Source organism: Ostrea edulis, chromosome 5, assembly GCF_947568905.1.
Source record: "Ostrea edulis chromosome 5, xbOstEdul1.1, whole genome shotgun sequence".
In the NCBI taxonomy this organism is placed as follows: domain Eukaryota; kingdom Metazoa; phylum Mollusca; class Bivalvia; order Ostreida; family Ostreidae; genus Ostrea; species Ostrea edulis.
Genome location: NC_079168.1, coordinates 59,366,776 through 59,382,005, shown reverse-complemented (window position 1 = coordinate 59,382,005; position 15,230 = coordinate 59,366,776). Strand labels below are relative to the sequence as shown.

General features: G+C 36.8%; 1 long non-coding RNA gene across 4 annotated transcripts in view; it reads left to right on the top strand.

Annotated features, from left to right (window-relative positions):
• The window catches only part of LOC130046651 (uncharacterized), an 11,604-nt gene extending 8,909 nt beyond the window's left edge, over nucleotides 1–2,695 (top strand). For all 4 annotated transcript variants that reach the window (XR_008802931.1, XR_008802929.1, XR_008802928.1 and 1 more), the window contains one exon: nucleotides 1–2,695. This exon is cut by the window's left edge and continues 76 nt beyond it. This is a non-coding gene — a long non-coding RNA (uncharacterized LOC130046651).
• The last annotated feature ends 12,535 nt before the right edge of the window (nucleotides 2,696–15,230 follow it).

Here is a 15,230-nt window from a genome sequence, read left to right as displayed (position 1 = left end):
TCCACTGTTTAGAATACATCCTTAAGGGAAGCAGACTGCCGCCTTTACCCAATGATATAATGATTAATCATAACTATATCTGTTTTGTACCAAATAGAAAGAGCATTGATTCAGGTCATTTTCAAATCCACTGGCATACATTGTACTATACATGCAACCTTTTCAAACTTTACATTTAAGATTTTATAAAGGAAATATCTTAATGTTTCACATGTTTACCTTTCACTGTGCTATGTAATTCATTATACCTGCCATTATGCCAGTCTTCCTGAACATAATTTGTTTTCTGCAATTTCATTGGCCAAGAGGCTTAATCCTGGGTTATCAGATTGAGCATTTATATTTAGTATCCCATTGATTTTGTCAGCCCTATATAAGGAGCTGACTCAGATTTACTCACTCTGCTAGGTTAAAGAACTCTAAGGTTTGTACTTTTCACATGAATTTCGTGTTCGCCTCTTATCTTTTACATAGAGTAGGAAATGAACATAACATTGAGTTAGGGAACAATTTAGATTTTACATTATAATATGTAAATACCTTAGCAGAGTCAATTTACTTGGTTCAGGGTAGTATCAGATATTACTTTTTCAAAGTTTAAGTGTTTAGGCTATCTCAATGTTTCTATAGTTAGCCTTGTCCTATGTTACTTTTAGATGTATGGAAGCCTTTTAGTGTTATAACACTATATTTATGCCCCCATTCAAAGAAGAGGGGCATATTGGTTTGCACCTGTTGGTCGGTCGGTAGACCACATGTTGTCCGCTTAATATCTTAAGAACCATTCACTTGATCGTAATATATTTCATATGTGGGTTGGTTATGAAAAGAAGAGGACCCCAATTGTTTTTCTGGTCAAAATGTCAAGGGTCAATCTACTCTGGACATAGGAAGACACTGCCTGCTCAATATCTTGAGAACCCTTTGCTTGACAGACATCAAACTTGGTACACTGGTACATCTCAAGGAGTAGATTTGAGGTCACATGGTCAAAAGTCAAGGGGTAAACTGGACATAGTAATATATTGTCTCTTATGTTTTAAGAATTATTTGCTTGATTGACACCAAATCTGGTACAGCATAAGGAGTAGATGACCCCTATTGATTTTTAGGTCACTTGGTCAATCCACTCCTGACACAGGAAGATATTGTTTGCTCAATATTTCGAATTGATGATACTACTATCAATCAAATTATGCATGTGTATAACCCTTTTCAATTTTGCACCATGGGGGCTTATATGTTTTACAAACACCTCATGTTTTATAGTTTGTGAAAGCTTGTTAGGGTCATAACTTTAGATTTTCTTATTATGGTACTTGCCCGTCAGAGACTGGACATATTATGGTATGGTGTTGTCTGTCCGGACCTTGTAAGATGGGATACAGACTGAACCGTAAGCTCCAGAATCTTACAACTTGGTACATTTGATCACCATAAAAGGAAGATGCTTATTGTTTTTTAAGGTCTAGGTTGTAGGTTCACTTAATAGGAAAACCTTGTTTGAGAAAATTACAGATTCTTGAACTGAGTATTTTGAGGAAACATTACATAGAAAGTACATGATTTGTCAAATTTCTCCCAATATTCAACTGAGAACCTTATTCTGCAGAGTATTTGTATGGGTATGGAAAATGTGTATGTGGCTATGATTTTGATTTTTGTTTAATTTTTTTTTTTTTTTGAAAATTACAGGTTTAACCGAGTCAGTTTTTGAGGAAATATACATGTATTAAATAAATGACGGTTTGACCTTTTAACTCCTCTCACAGTTTTGAAACTAGGGTCTTTGTAAATAACTTCTTTGGTGTTTTAGAATATTTACAGATTGTTGATCATGGTAAATTTTGGGGAAATATTTTCCGCAGAGCTCTAGTTGTCTATCTACCGGCCTCCTGTCACTTTTAAGTTTAGGAGCTTTTATTCATGAAAGAAAGTATGTGACAGCCTGATGATGGCTGATACTATTTAAAGCCTTTTTATACGCCCGTCTTAAGACGGGACGTATTATGGTATGGCGTTCATGTCCGTCCGTCTGTTAGCTTTTTCGTGTCCGACCCGTAACTTAAATACTACAAGGCCTAGAATCATCAAACTTTGTCTGTAGATGCATCTTGGGTAGAAGGTGTGTCGCACATTAAAACCAGGTCACTGTGACTTTTCATTAAGAAGATATCCGTCTGTCCGTCCGTCTGTTAGCTTTTTCGTGTCTGACCCGTAACTTAAATACTACAAGGCCTAGAATCATCAAACTTTGTAGATACATCTTGGGTAGAAGGTGTGTCGCACATTAAAACCAGGTCACTGTGACTTTTCATTAAGAAGATATGGCCATATATGGCAAAAACTTGTCCGGCTCATAACTTGAAAACTATTAGGCCTAGAATCACCAAAATTGGTCAACTAATGCATCTTAGGTAGAAGGTGTGTCGCATCCTACTTTAAGGTCACTGTGACATTTAATTAAGGTAATATAAAAAAAATGTTTTAATGGGTACAATCTATACTGTTAACAATATGTGACGGGCGTATCATGTGCTGTGGCGGTGCACTTTATTCTAGAAATGGCATCAGAAAAACACCCTATGTAACCTTTTCTGCTTATACTCATTTATTTTTATTGGAAAACTTATTACTTGTTATCAGCTACTCTAAAACAATATTGACTTGTGCTATAATAAATTTATAAACTTTACAAGTCTTTTCATTTCAAACAAGGTGTTGAACAAGTTGTTGAACATCATCTGGAATTCACAACCAAACAGGTACAACATGGAAACAGCGTGTTCCATGATTTCTGTAGTGTAACAAGTCCAGTTGATCCCAAGTACACTGTACTATTGACAATGATTGTTTTTGATAAGCACAATAGAAGTTCTACTTTGGGAGAAGCTATAATTATTTTAGTCCTAGCATACACTGCTTCCTGTTAGAGTTAGGGTGCTGTATAACTTGGTACCTCTTTGAGATAAAATGCTTTATCATCAAATCATAAAGCATCTTCCCTCTAACAGATACCAGATTATAAAGCACCCTCCCTCTAACAGGTACCAACTTATAAGGCACTCTCCCTCTAACAGGTACCAACTTATAAAGCACTCTCCCTCTAACAGGTACCAACTTATAAAGCACCCTCCCTCTAACAGGTACCAGATTCTATAAAGTACCCTCCCTCTAACAGGTACCAACTTACAAAGCACACTTCCTCCAACATGTACCAGATTATAAAATATCCTCCATTTATAATCTGGTACCTGTTAGAGGGAGGTTGCCTTATAAGATGGTACCTGTTAGAAGGAGAGTGCTTTATTAGTTGGTACCTGTTAGAGGGAGAGTGTTTATAATCTGGTACCTGTTAGAGGGAGAGTGCTTTATAATCTGGTACCTGTTAGAGGGAGAGTGCTTTATTAGTTGGTACCTGTTAGAGGGAGGTTGCCTTATAAGTTAGTACCTGTTAGAGGGAGAGTGCTTTATTATTTGGTACCTGTTAGAGGGAGAGTGCTTTATTAGTTGGTACCTGTTAGAGGGAGGTTGCCTTATAAGTTGGTACCTGTTAGAGGGAGAGTGCTTTATAAGTTGGTACCTGTTAGAGGGAGGTTGCCTTATAAGCTGGTACCTGTTAGAGGGATGGTGCTTTATAATCTGGTACCTGTTAGAGGGAGAGTGCTTTATAATATGGTACCTGTTAGAGGGAGAGTGCTTTATTAGTTGGTACCTGTTAGAGGGAGGTTGCCTTATAAATTGGTACCTGTTAGAGGAAGAGTGCTTTATTAGTTGGTACCTGTTAGAGGGAGAGTGCTTTATTAGTTGGTACCTGTTAGAGGGAGAGTGCTTTATTAGTTGGTACCTGTTAGAGGGAGAGTGCTTTATAAGTTGGTACCTGTTAGAGGGAGAGTGCTTTATAATCTGGTACCTGTTAGAGGGAGAGTGTTTATTAGTTGGTACCTGTTAGAGGGAGAGTGCTTTATAATCTGGTACCAGTTAGAGAGAGTGCTTTATAATCTGGTACCTGTTAGAGGGAAGGTGCTTTAAGTTGGTACCCATAGTATGTTACAACATAGACCATAGCATATCTTGTGCATCTGACAAATTAAACGTTATAAACTACTATCATCAGTTAACTGAAAATTAGAAAGTTCAATACATTGATAAAATTGAAGTTCTGTACAGTTTTAGTTTCAATTAAAATAACTAGTACGAATAAATAACACTACTGCTATTATAGACAATGAAGTACAGAAGACATCAGGAATTAATTGAAAAGTGGAGTATATAATATGTATCGGTACTGCATGTCTGAAAGTGCACAAGATTTAAAAACAAAATCGATTTGTTTTGGATAGTCAATATCATAGGCGTAGCTTGAGTTATAATATTACCGAGGCTGGGGGGCTGCGCCCCCCAGAAGCTATCGACATTTTAACAACGTAAAAGGTTTTTTTGTTTGTTTTTTTTACCGAGGCAGCTGCCTCGGTTGCCTCAATGGAAGCTACGCCACTGAATATTGACATTTATGGTCATAAACTGGTGATTATACAATGTTTGTGACTTCCATCTCTTACTTCTGGGAAAGTTGGAAAAACGTCATTATATTTTGCTGCTATTTTCTTGTGTATAAAGATCTACGTGACGCAGATTCTTGTGCATAGAAAATCGTCTTACTTAATGAGGACTTGTTCTTAAACCTCGGGTTGTCTTTTACAAAAAATATCATTTTACATGTATTCACATTTCATTTACGAAATGACACTACGCCGTTCTTAATGACAGTTATGATGTTCTAATAAATATTTCACAATTTCCTACAAATTTTAAATAATCACCATTGCATTTCTGAAATCAAGGTCGCCGCCCTGAATTTTTACCGCCCATATGATATGTACAGGCTAGACAATCAAGACAACTGCATTTGTCCAAATTCCGTGGTCTTTGTTTGAAGAACAGGGATATCAGTTTTCAAACAACAAATATGTAAAAGTTTTGATATCCTCTATGGAAAATAACATTTCAAGTTGATTTAAAGTGTGCACATTGTTAATTGTAATTAAGCGTATTTCATATCAATGTGCTGTCACAACATTCCGTGAAATTATGAATACTACGACGTTCTAATGGTGTATCAAGATTTTAAAATATTCTGCCCGAAATTTGTACATCAATGATTTAGAAATATCAGTCTAATACTTTGGGGAGGGTGTGATGCTAATACATCCATTATAACACACGGTACCTAATATGCATTAAAAAAAATTATATGTTTATGCATAGAATTACCATTTTTCTCAATTCACTGCAACAGTGTATCATTCTTGTTAACAATGTAGATTATTGATATTTGTCAGGGTTTTTTGATACTTGCTTATGTAATTTAGACGCGGGTTGTGTCGAAAATCTGAGTTTTAAATAATCAACAGTGTTGTGCTTCTCATTTTTAGAGCCGATCGATTGATTTAAATATGATTGAAAGTATTCATGTTTCCTACGTAATTGATAATAAATATACATGTGTTTGCCAACCACAATGGAGCTCCAACAGGACCTATTTTACCTAATATTGGTCTATCAAGAAATAAGTATAAAAGAATTGACACACGACGATTATTCGTACGAATCATTGTGAATTATAAATTGGCACGAGGGATAACTCGTACCTACATAAGATGAGATAACTCGTGGTCGTCACCCTGTAAGCGGTACCAGATAGCCTCGACCTAATAATATGTGAAAACTCCGGGACCGGTGGGACCGAGAAGTAAAAACAGTGCTAAAAGCCGGTCCCGGTCTCGATGTTTTTTATTTTTCTAAATAGCCGCTTTAATCTACTTTTTTATGAGAAAAAGATAAGAGTGTTATATTCAATGACATTCCTTTATATGCACATGTTTGATTTATTGTATGTTTGTGTTTTATTCCAATTTTCCTTTTTAATGTCAAAATCGAACTCAACTACGTGATTTTTCTCTCCCAAATGAACGCGTTACAATACATTTTCATAAAAAGATAAGGGTGTGGAAGAGAAATGATATATATGTACTTATCTTGGTGTATTTGTTTGTAATTTACTGTTGGATGTAGTATTTACAAAGTCTTTTTTATATTTCATTTAGGTCAAACACCTGACCACACGATTGATAAAATTTTCAAATTCAATGTTGGTGTATTCCGAACCGGGTCTCTGTATATGTACATGTATTCTCTCTCTCTCTCTCTCTCTCTCTCTCTCTCTCTCTCTCTCTCTCTCTCTCATATTTACGAGTGTATCGTAAGAATCGCATTAATTTGTTAAATTATGATGTTATATTAGTTGTTTTAATCAGGGAAGAAAAGCCTCTATGTAAATATTAGAATAATACGTGCAATATATGAGTCCAGAATGCACGATGTATGAAGTACTTTAAAAAATTATGTTCATAAGTGAAATGGAAAAAAAAAAAATATTGTTCTTAAATTTTATTATGATTATTGAAACATGATGAATAATTGTTGTTGATAGCGAAACAAAATTAATGTGCACTCTAGTCAACAACCCCTCCCCCGCCCCTTTCCAGAAAAATTCTGAATACAAGAATGATGCTTTTGAAAAGCAAATGTTATACCCCCATAATCGGATATTCGGGCGCATTTATATAGTTTTTGGTCCATCCGTCTGTTTGTCAGCAAAAACTTGAACCTTCGGCATAACTTTTGAATGCATGTTGATAGGGTTTTCATATTTCACATGTGTACTCCTTGTGACAAGACCTTTCTTTACATGCAATTCTTCACTTTTCAAATTTGACCTACTTTTGAAAATCTTTAGCTTTAGCCATAACTCTTGAACGGTTAGTAAAAACACACGAGGGTATAAAATGCTTCACGCAGGCATACTTTTCATGAAGCACTAACAGTAGGCCTATTTGTATTTTCAAAACTGAAATTTATTTCTTAAATAAATTTACATGTATGTCTTGCATATTTATAAATGTAGATTTCATTGTTTGTAAATTTATCAGTTTATATCAAATTTATGCACTTTGAAATATAAGATATTTTGAAAATAGGAAACCAACAGTTTTTGTGCAGCATAATTAATACATATATGTTTGCACATATACGTATATAACTATTCACAATAAATATAGTTACCACATAATATTACAGTAAAACATACCATTGAGTATTTGAAGATCATCTAAAGTCAGAGGGTATCTTCTGTATAAGTATACAGAATCTGAAAATTTTTGGTGAGCATGTGCTCTATGTATGATACACTTTTATAGATACTATAAATATATTAGGTGGACCTTTTTAAAAGCATTGTATCTAAAAGAACCACAACTGAAAAAGAAAAAGAAAACTAAGTATGAAATAAGAAAGGAAAAAATATTTTATATTTATTATTTATTGGTTATATACAACTATACCATATAAAGAGATCGGGTTCGGAATACCAAACATGAATCTTTGAAAACTGAATTTATCACAATAAATACGTTACCTTTATAAATTTAGATATTCACCTGCTTGCAGTCTTGTATCGGAAAAAAACCATGTAAACAAAAAAGCATCCTTCGTGACCCGCCACCTCTGACATGCTCAGAAACCAACATCCGGTATCATCTTTTCTTTTCCGCCGTTGTGGAGTGCAGTCACGTTTTTCTCGAGGAGGAAAAGAATTTTTTCTACTTGCTAATTTTGGCTAAGTATTGCATGGTATTTGTTGTTATTACTTTATTACATTATTAAGCATTATGGCGAATGAAGGTGAAAATGTTAAATTACCTTTTATTGCTGTAGAGGGAGAGTATTGGGACTCTGTTGACTCTAGAAGTTTTGGTCCCATGGAATCTGACCCTTTTCTTTCTTATGGGAATGTCATGGATTCTCCAGGAATTCCTTCTACCCCGGTTACTTCGGTAGGTCAAATTAGAGCTACATCTACTATTACGCGACCTCCTGGTAGTCCGGTGGCTAGTTCTCGCCCTGAGAGTTTTCCTTCGGGTAATCGTAGGAAGACGTTTTATCGGTCTAGGTGGCCAGCTAGATTTCCTCATCCCATGTATTCTGTGCCACCTTATCCCTACTCGACTCAACCTGTGTGGACAGGGCAAGGTTTTGTTAGTAAACCAAACTTAATGGAGTCCTCCAATAAGGACGAAATTAAATGTTTGGTTTCCTCTATTCAGAAACTGGAGGCTTCTATTTCTTCAAAATTTGTGACAGTGGAACGTAGACTACATTTGATTGAAAAAAGCAAATCAGCTACGTCCCCCACTGTTCCTGGGGCTGCTCTTGTCACCCCTCGGCCCGCTTTTGATAATAAAGCGGACGAGGAGGTTGACTCATTATCTTTGGCTCCAAGTAGTCAAGAGGCATCTTTTCTGAGTGATAATTGCCTATCTCCGGTTCCTTCAGTCGATGAAGTTGGGCTTTCTCAGGAGCAACTTCCGGTAGAGAATCTCGCTCTGAAAGCCAAAGTGTACGCAATTCGTAGAGAATTGTCAGGTCCCGATTCTTTAGTTTCTCCTCCCAGGAGTTCTCACAAACCTTCTGATTTTCAGTCCTGCTCTGGTCTTGTGAGAGATTCTTCTAAGTCGTATGCTTCTTTTCCCGAGTCTAGTCATTTTAAATCTGCATTGGCTTCCATTAATTCTCATCTTGTCGACGATCAGATGTCCTCCAATAAGGCCTCTAATTTAGTTAGACAAAATCTGGCTTTTAGTACATCTTCTTTCCCTGGTAAGGTTAGAATGAAGTATTTTGATATTCATGATGTTTCCTTGGGAAAATCTCAACCTGTTTTTGATAAGACTTTTTCCAATCTTCTTGGTGCTAAGTCTTCTGAGGGGGTCAAGTTATCTCAGACTTCTTATTCTAGGTCGGAGAACAATCTTCGGGGTGTTGCCGCAGCTTTACAGTATGCGGAGCATTTTCTTGCTGCTGCAGGTGCCTCTCTTAAAGATAAGGGCGAAGAATTTGATGATGTTCGTTCTTTTCTTCTCCAAGTAGATAGATGTCTTTGCACTTCTCAGCTCTTGAATCTTGGCACTATTGCCAATTTTTCTTTAGCTAGGAGACAAGAGATTCTTCAAAAATCTAACGTTTCTGAGTTTCTTAAAGACAACCTACTTTTTTCTCCTCTTCATAAAGAGCAGTTATTTGGCATCTCTTTACGTAAATTACAAGAGGAATTACACAAAGAACCTCCTACTGTTAAAGTAGATGTACAACTCAACAATGGTAGTTCTAGGCGTGTTTCTTGTTCTTCTAAATCAGACTCTTCTAGAAGTAAGTCGCAAGGTGCTACTAAATCTGGCTCTTCTCTGCAAGGTTCAAATAATCTTAAGAGAAGTAATGAGCATCGTTCTTTCCCATCGGCTTCTGGATCTAATAATAAAAAACCCAAAGTAGCCAAGGGTAAGAAATCTCAGTTTTGATGCCTCCCCCCCTCCTGTAGCACAATCCACTCTTTCCGAGGAAGTAGGTGTTCCCTTTCCTCATCTTCCTGTGGGAGGACGCCTCTCTCTTTTTCTTCCTCATTGGTCCCGTCTCATTTCGGACAAATGGGTTCTTTCTGTGCTACGGAGGGGTTTAGAGCTTCAATTTCGAGAACAGCCTCCTCTCTCTGCGGTTCCTCTGGAATTTTCTATGACCAGAGACCCGTGGAAAAATCTGTTGTTACAAGAGGAAGTGTCTCTACTTCTCCAAAAGAATGTATTGGAAGAAGTAAGTCCACCTCTAGGTTGGGGGTTCTACTCTCGTCTCTTTCTTGTACCCAAAAAGAATGGACAAATGAGACCTGTGTTGGACCTCTCTTTTCTGAATCAGTATCTGGTGATTCCACATTTCAAAATGGAGACCAACAGGTCGATCAGAACCTCTCTCCATACAGGGATGTGGACGTCTTCTTTAGATCTGACGGATGCTTATTTTCATGTCCCTATAGCTCCGGCTTATCGGAAGTTTCTTCGTCTGGTCTGGGAGGGCAAGGTATATGCTTTCAGGGCAATGCCTTTTGGCCTATCTACTGCTCCACTAGTGTTCACAAAAAATTTTCAAACAGTGGTTGCGTATCTACACTCCCAGTCCATTTTCATCCATACATATCTAGACGATTCTCTGATCAAGAATTTTTCTTTCAACCTTCTTCATCAACATACTCATCGAGTTATTCATCTTCTGTTGAAGCTGGGTTTCCTTATTTCTTGGGAAAAATCAGAGATAGTTCCCAGTCAGAGTTTCATTTTCCATGGGGAACAATTTCGAACAGATCTTGGGATAGTTCTTCCTCCAGAGGAGAAATTTCTCAAGCTTCAGTATCTGTTGGATCAACTACTTTCAGCCAAACAGGCTTCAGCTCGCCAGTTTCTACAACTGATAGGTTTTCTGATTTCTCTGATGGACATAGTACCTTTAGGTCGTCTTCATATTCGCCCCATTCAGTGGTATCTTCTGGAATTTTGGGTACCAGCCTCACAACAGTGGGAAGCTGTTATTCCCATTCTTCCCAGATTGTATCCTCATCTTCTGTGGTGGTCAGTGAGAGAGAATGTTATGATAGGTTGCTCGTTAGACCCCCCAGTTCCTTCTATGACCCTGTTTACAGATGCTTCTCTGACAGGCTGGGGAGCTACCCTGGAAGGCAGAGAGGCATCAGGTATATGGTCCGGTCTCCAGTTGACAGAACACATCAATTTACTGGAGATGCGGGCTGTTCTTCTGGCATTGAAACAATTTTCCCAATTTGTTCAGGGTCAATCTCTGATGATAGCCACAGACAATACAACAGTAGTGGCTTATCTGCAGAATCAGGGCGGCACACATTCTCAGTCTCTTTACCTTCTGTGCAAAGAAATTCTGTTGTTTTGCCGTTCCCTGGGAATTCGCTTGTCAGTCAGGCATGTTCCTGGCAATCTGAATCTAGTAGCGGATGCTCTCTCAAGGTCACTGCATCCAGTGAATACAGAATGGGAGTTACATCCAGCAGTCTTTCAGGAGATCTGTCTCAAGTGGGATCGTCCTCATATAGACCTCTTTGCTACGCATCTGAATTGCAAACTGCCAACGTTTGTGTCTCCGATTCCAGACAACAAAGCTTTAGCAGTGGATGCAATGTCTTTCGATTGGAAGGGGATGTTTTCTTACATGTTTCCTCCTTTTCGCCTCCTTCCCAAGATTTTACACAAAATCAGGGTAGAAATTTGCAAGACCATTCTTATTGCTCCAGCATGGCCAAAACAATCTTGGTTTCCAGATCTTCTTCAACTGTGTTGTGCGAGACCAATTCTGCTTCCTCTCAGGAAAGATCTTTTGTCTCAATTCAAAGGCAGGAAAGTTCATCAGAATCTTTCCAACCTCCATCTACACGCATGGTTACTGTCAGGGAATCTTTCAGACAGGATGGCTTTTCTGACAGAGCAGCCAAACGTATCTCTAGTTCAGTCAGAAAATCTACAGGAGCAATTTATGACTCTAAGTGGAACATCTTCTGTTCTTGGTGTCGTTCAAAGGAAATTGATCCTCTCGCAGTTACTGTCCAACAGTTAGCTGAGTTTTTAGTTTATCTGTTTGAAGACAAAGGTTTCTCTCCCTCTACTATTAAGGGCTATCGTTCAGCTTTATCCAGAACTATAGCTTTGTCAGGAGGTCCTGATTTTGGGAAGAATGAGTTCTTGTCCCTCATGGTCAAGAATTTTTGTTTGGAACGACCTAGACAACGTAGGTTGGTTCCATCCTGGAATTTAGCTTTGGTTCTTAGGACTTTACAATTTCCTCCTTTCGAACCTTTATTTTTAGCTTCCTTTAAGTTTTTGACCTTGAAGTGCTGTTTTTTATTAGCTTTAGCTTCTGGTCGTAGAAGGAGTGAGATTCATGCTTTCTCCATTGCAGATTCTTGTCTCAGATTTTCTGCAGATAATTCTTCAGTTACTCTGTTGACAGATCCATCTTTCTTAGCCAAGAATCAGTTATCAGACAAAGGTTCTGGACCTATTGTTATTCCTGCTCTACCTAAATCATTAGGTAATCAGGATTTATGTCCAGTGCGTACACTTCAGAAATATATTTCTGTTTCGTCAACGCTCAGACCTTCTGGTTCTACTAGACTTTTCATTCCTATTAAGAAAGGTCTAAAGGATATTTCGGCTAAGACTATTTCTACTTGGCTTTGTCATACTGTTAAGATGGCTTACCAATCTTCATCTCCAGAAGCCTTGTCTCGTGTTCAAGTTCAGGCACATGAAATTAGAGCCTTGTCTTGCTCCTGGGCTATTTTCAATTCCTCCTCTATGTCGGAAATCATGTCAGCTGGTTATTGGAGGTCTGATAGTTCCTTTTATAACCATTACCTTAGATCTATGCCCCTTCATAGTGACAGTTTGTTCTCGCTTGGACCTCTAGTTTCAGCTCAAAAAGTGGTTTTTCCTCCTAGTTGCCAATCTCAGGGGGATTCAGCTCTACTTTGAATTCTGCTTATCTAAATTTATAAAGGTAACGTATTTATTGTGATAAATTCTAAATTTTTAGTATTAAAATTTGTATTTGTTAAATAAATACTTACCTTTATAAATCAGAGGTCCCAACCCACCTCCCCTTCATCCCCCTTCTAATTTTTTGTTTTATGTCAAAGAATAGATGATACCGGATGTTGGTTTCTGAGCATGTCAGAGGTGGCGGGTCACGAAGGGTGCTTTTTTGTTTACATGGTTTTTTTCCGATACAAGACTGCAAGCAGGTGAATATCTAAATTTATAAAGGTAAGTATTTATTTAACAAATACAAATTTTAATACTAAAAATTTAGATTTTGACAGGAATAGAAGAAATAAAATAAATGAACAAATAAACTAACTGTAAATTACAAACAAATACACCAGGATAAGTACATATATATTATTTTCCTTCTACATCCTTATCTTCTAATGAAAAGGTAGTTTGTAACGCGATCATTTGGGACAAAATGTCACGTACATGTACATGTAGTTGAGTTCGATTCTGACATAAATACATGTATAAACAATATTGGAATAAAAAACCTATACACACAATAAATATATGTATACAAAGGGATGCCATTGAGTATCACGTCCTTATATTTTTTATGAAAAGGTAGATTAAAGCGGCTATTGAGGAAAAATGTCGAGATCGGGACCGGCTTTTAGCACTGTTTTTATTTCTCGGTCCCACCGGTCCCGGAGTTTTCACATATTATTTTACAAAAGAAGAAAATAATATGATCAATTTACTATCAGAATGCAGGCATGAGATGTCATACCTAAGTTATTGAGAAATGGGGCTCAAATATCCTGATATATTCTGTTTTTATTGAATAAAAGTATCTGGGACCGGGACCGAAGACCGGGTTTTAGTCACGGGACCGAGACCGAAGACCGGGACCGAGACCGGGTTTTAGTCAGTACCTTCTCGTTTCCTGAATATAATTCATACCAAACTAAGACATGCATGTGTTCTGAATTATGATCTGTATAGACGCAATATTGTTGATTCCCCGTTGTGTTCATGTGGCATGCGTGAAGATGCACACCACTTTTTCTTTAGTTGTAATAAGTATTCAAATGCTAGATATAAATTAATGGATAGATTGCTAAGGTTAAATGATTTGGTAATAATTGATACACATGTACTACTTTGGGGTGATAATGTTTTATCTATTGAACTAAATAAATTTATTTTTTCAAATGTTCAGACGTACATTCAAGAAACCAAAAGATTCAATTAATGCTATATTGTACTACTACTTATAGAATATACCTATATGTACCATTATTGTATTAACTATTTACTGTATATTAATGACAATTGTGTGCTATTCTATTTTCTATAAGGAGAAGAACTCGTAAGTTGCAAGAACTTGTTTCTAATCCTTTTGTATATAGTATATACAATAAAATATGTTCAAATCAAAATCAAATCAATCAGAGATTTGCAATTTAAACATGTAGTGGAATTCATCACCAATTTCATTTAAATCACATCTATTTAAGAAATGAAACTTATAATTCTTTGTTTGATGCATGTATTAAACGAAACATTGGACTGGAAACTTCAACCCATTTTAGAAATGGAAGAAACAAACAAAGAAATTATATTGACCTATACAATGAGAAAAATTCTTTTCCTGAAATAATCAGTAAAACTGGAGTGTTAAATTATTATATTTACGGGGTTTTCACTCACACTGAGAAAAAAAAGTTGTCAATTCTTTGTCATACCTGAGTAACTTTGTGACCTAAATTCAGAGCAAATGTGATACTTTGCTAACCAAACTGTCAATTGAAAACTCAACCGGTCTTTTGTAATTCGCCGTAACCCAACAACGTATCAGACGTCAACAGGTAGACTCAAAACAAGAGTAAGACGATGCATTTGTCAAACAGAATTCTAGATTCCTTAATCTGCAGAAACTAGATATGGCAAGGAATAAGGACTCCATTTTAAGGTGATACTTTTGTACCCTAGGTTACATGCTATACATGTCTATACTAGAAAGTTACAGAAAGGGTACAGTACAACTCATATGGAAAATGAAAGTAAGGAATAAATTTAATGGCATATATGCTATTGTCAGATTTGGAGAACAGGGAATTTAAAGAGAGACTAGGTTACAATGGTTACAGGGGTACACTTGGTTACAGATGGTGACAACTCTATATTGAATGGGTACAATCTGAATTTTCTAAGTATAGAATTAGGGAAGGGAGAGAGAGGAGAGAGAGGCCAGGTTACAAGGGTTACACAGGGTACACTTGGTTACAGATGGTGACAACTCTATATTAATAAGGTACAAGCAGATGGTGACAACTCTATATTTAGGTACAAGCTGAATTTTCTAAGTATAGAATTAGGGAAGGGAGAGAGAGAGGCCAGGTCACTATTTTGATCCCTTAAGGGACTTTTAAGACGTTAAAAATTGGTACTTTCAAATAAAAGTTCTTAAGAGTTATCTCTCTTGCTATTTCAAAAAGATATGCTTTGTCCATGGAAGGCATATTAAGTTTTGTTCGTCATTAAAGTACTTCCATTTTCTTCACTGTCGGTGTCGAAAGCACGACGGTGAATTAGACTTGATTTTAGAAAAAGTCCTAAAACCTTTCTATTGGTCAATAGAAATCAATGAAACTTTTCAGTTAAGATTCATTTTGTCTTGAAAAACAAAAAAGTTGGTGACCTACTTTCGTTCCCAGTCATTTCCGAGATACAAGGCCCTTAAAATTAAAGGGGATGACGTTTACA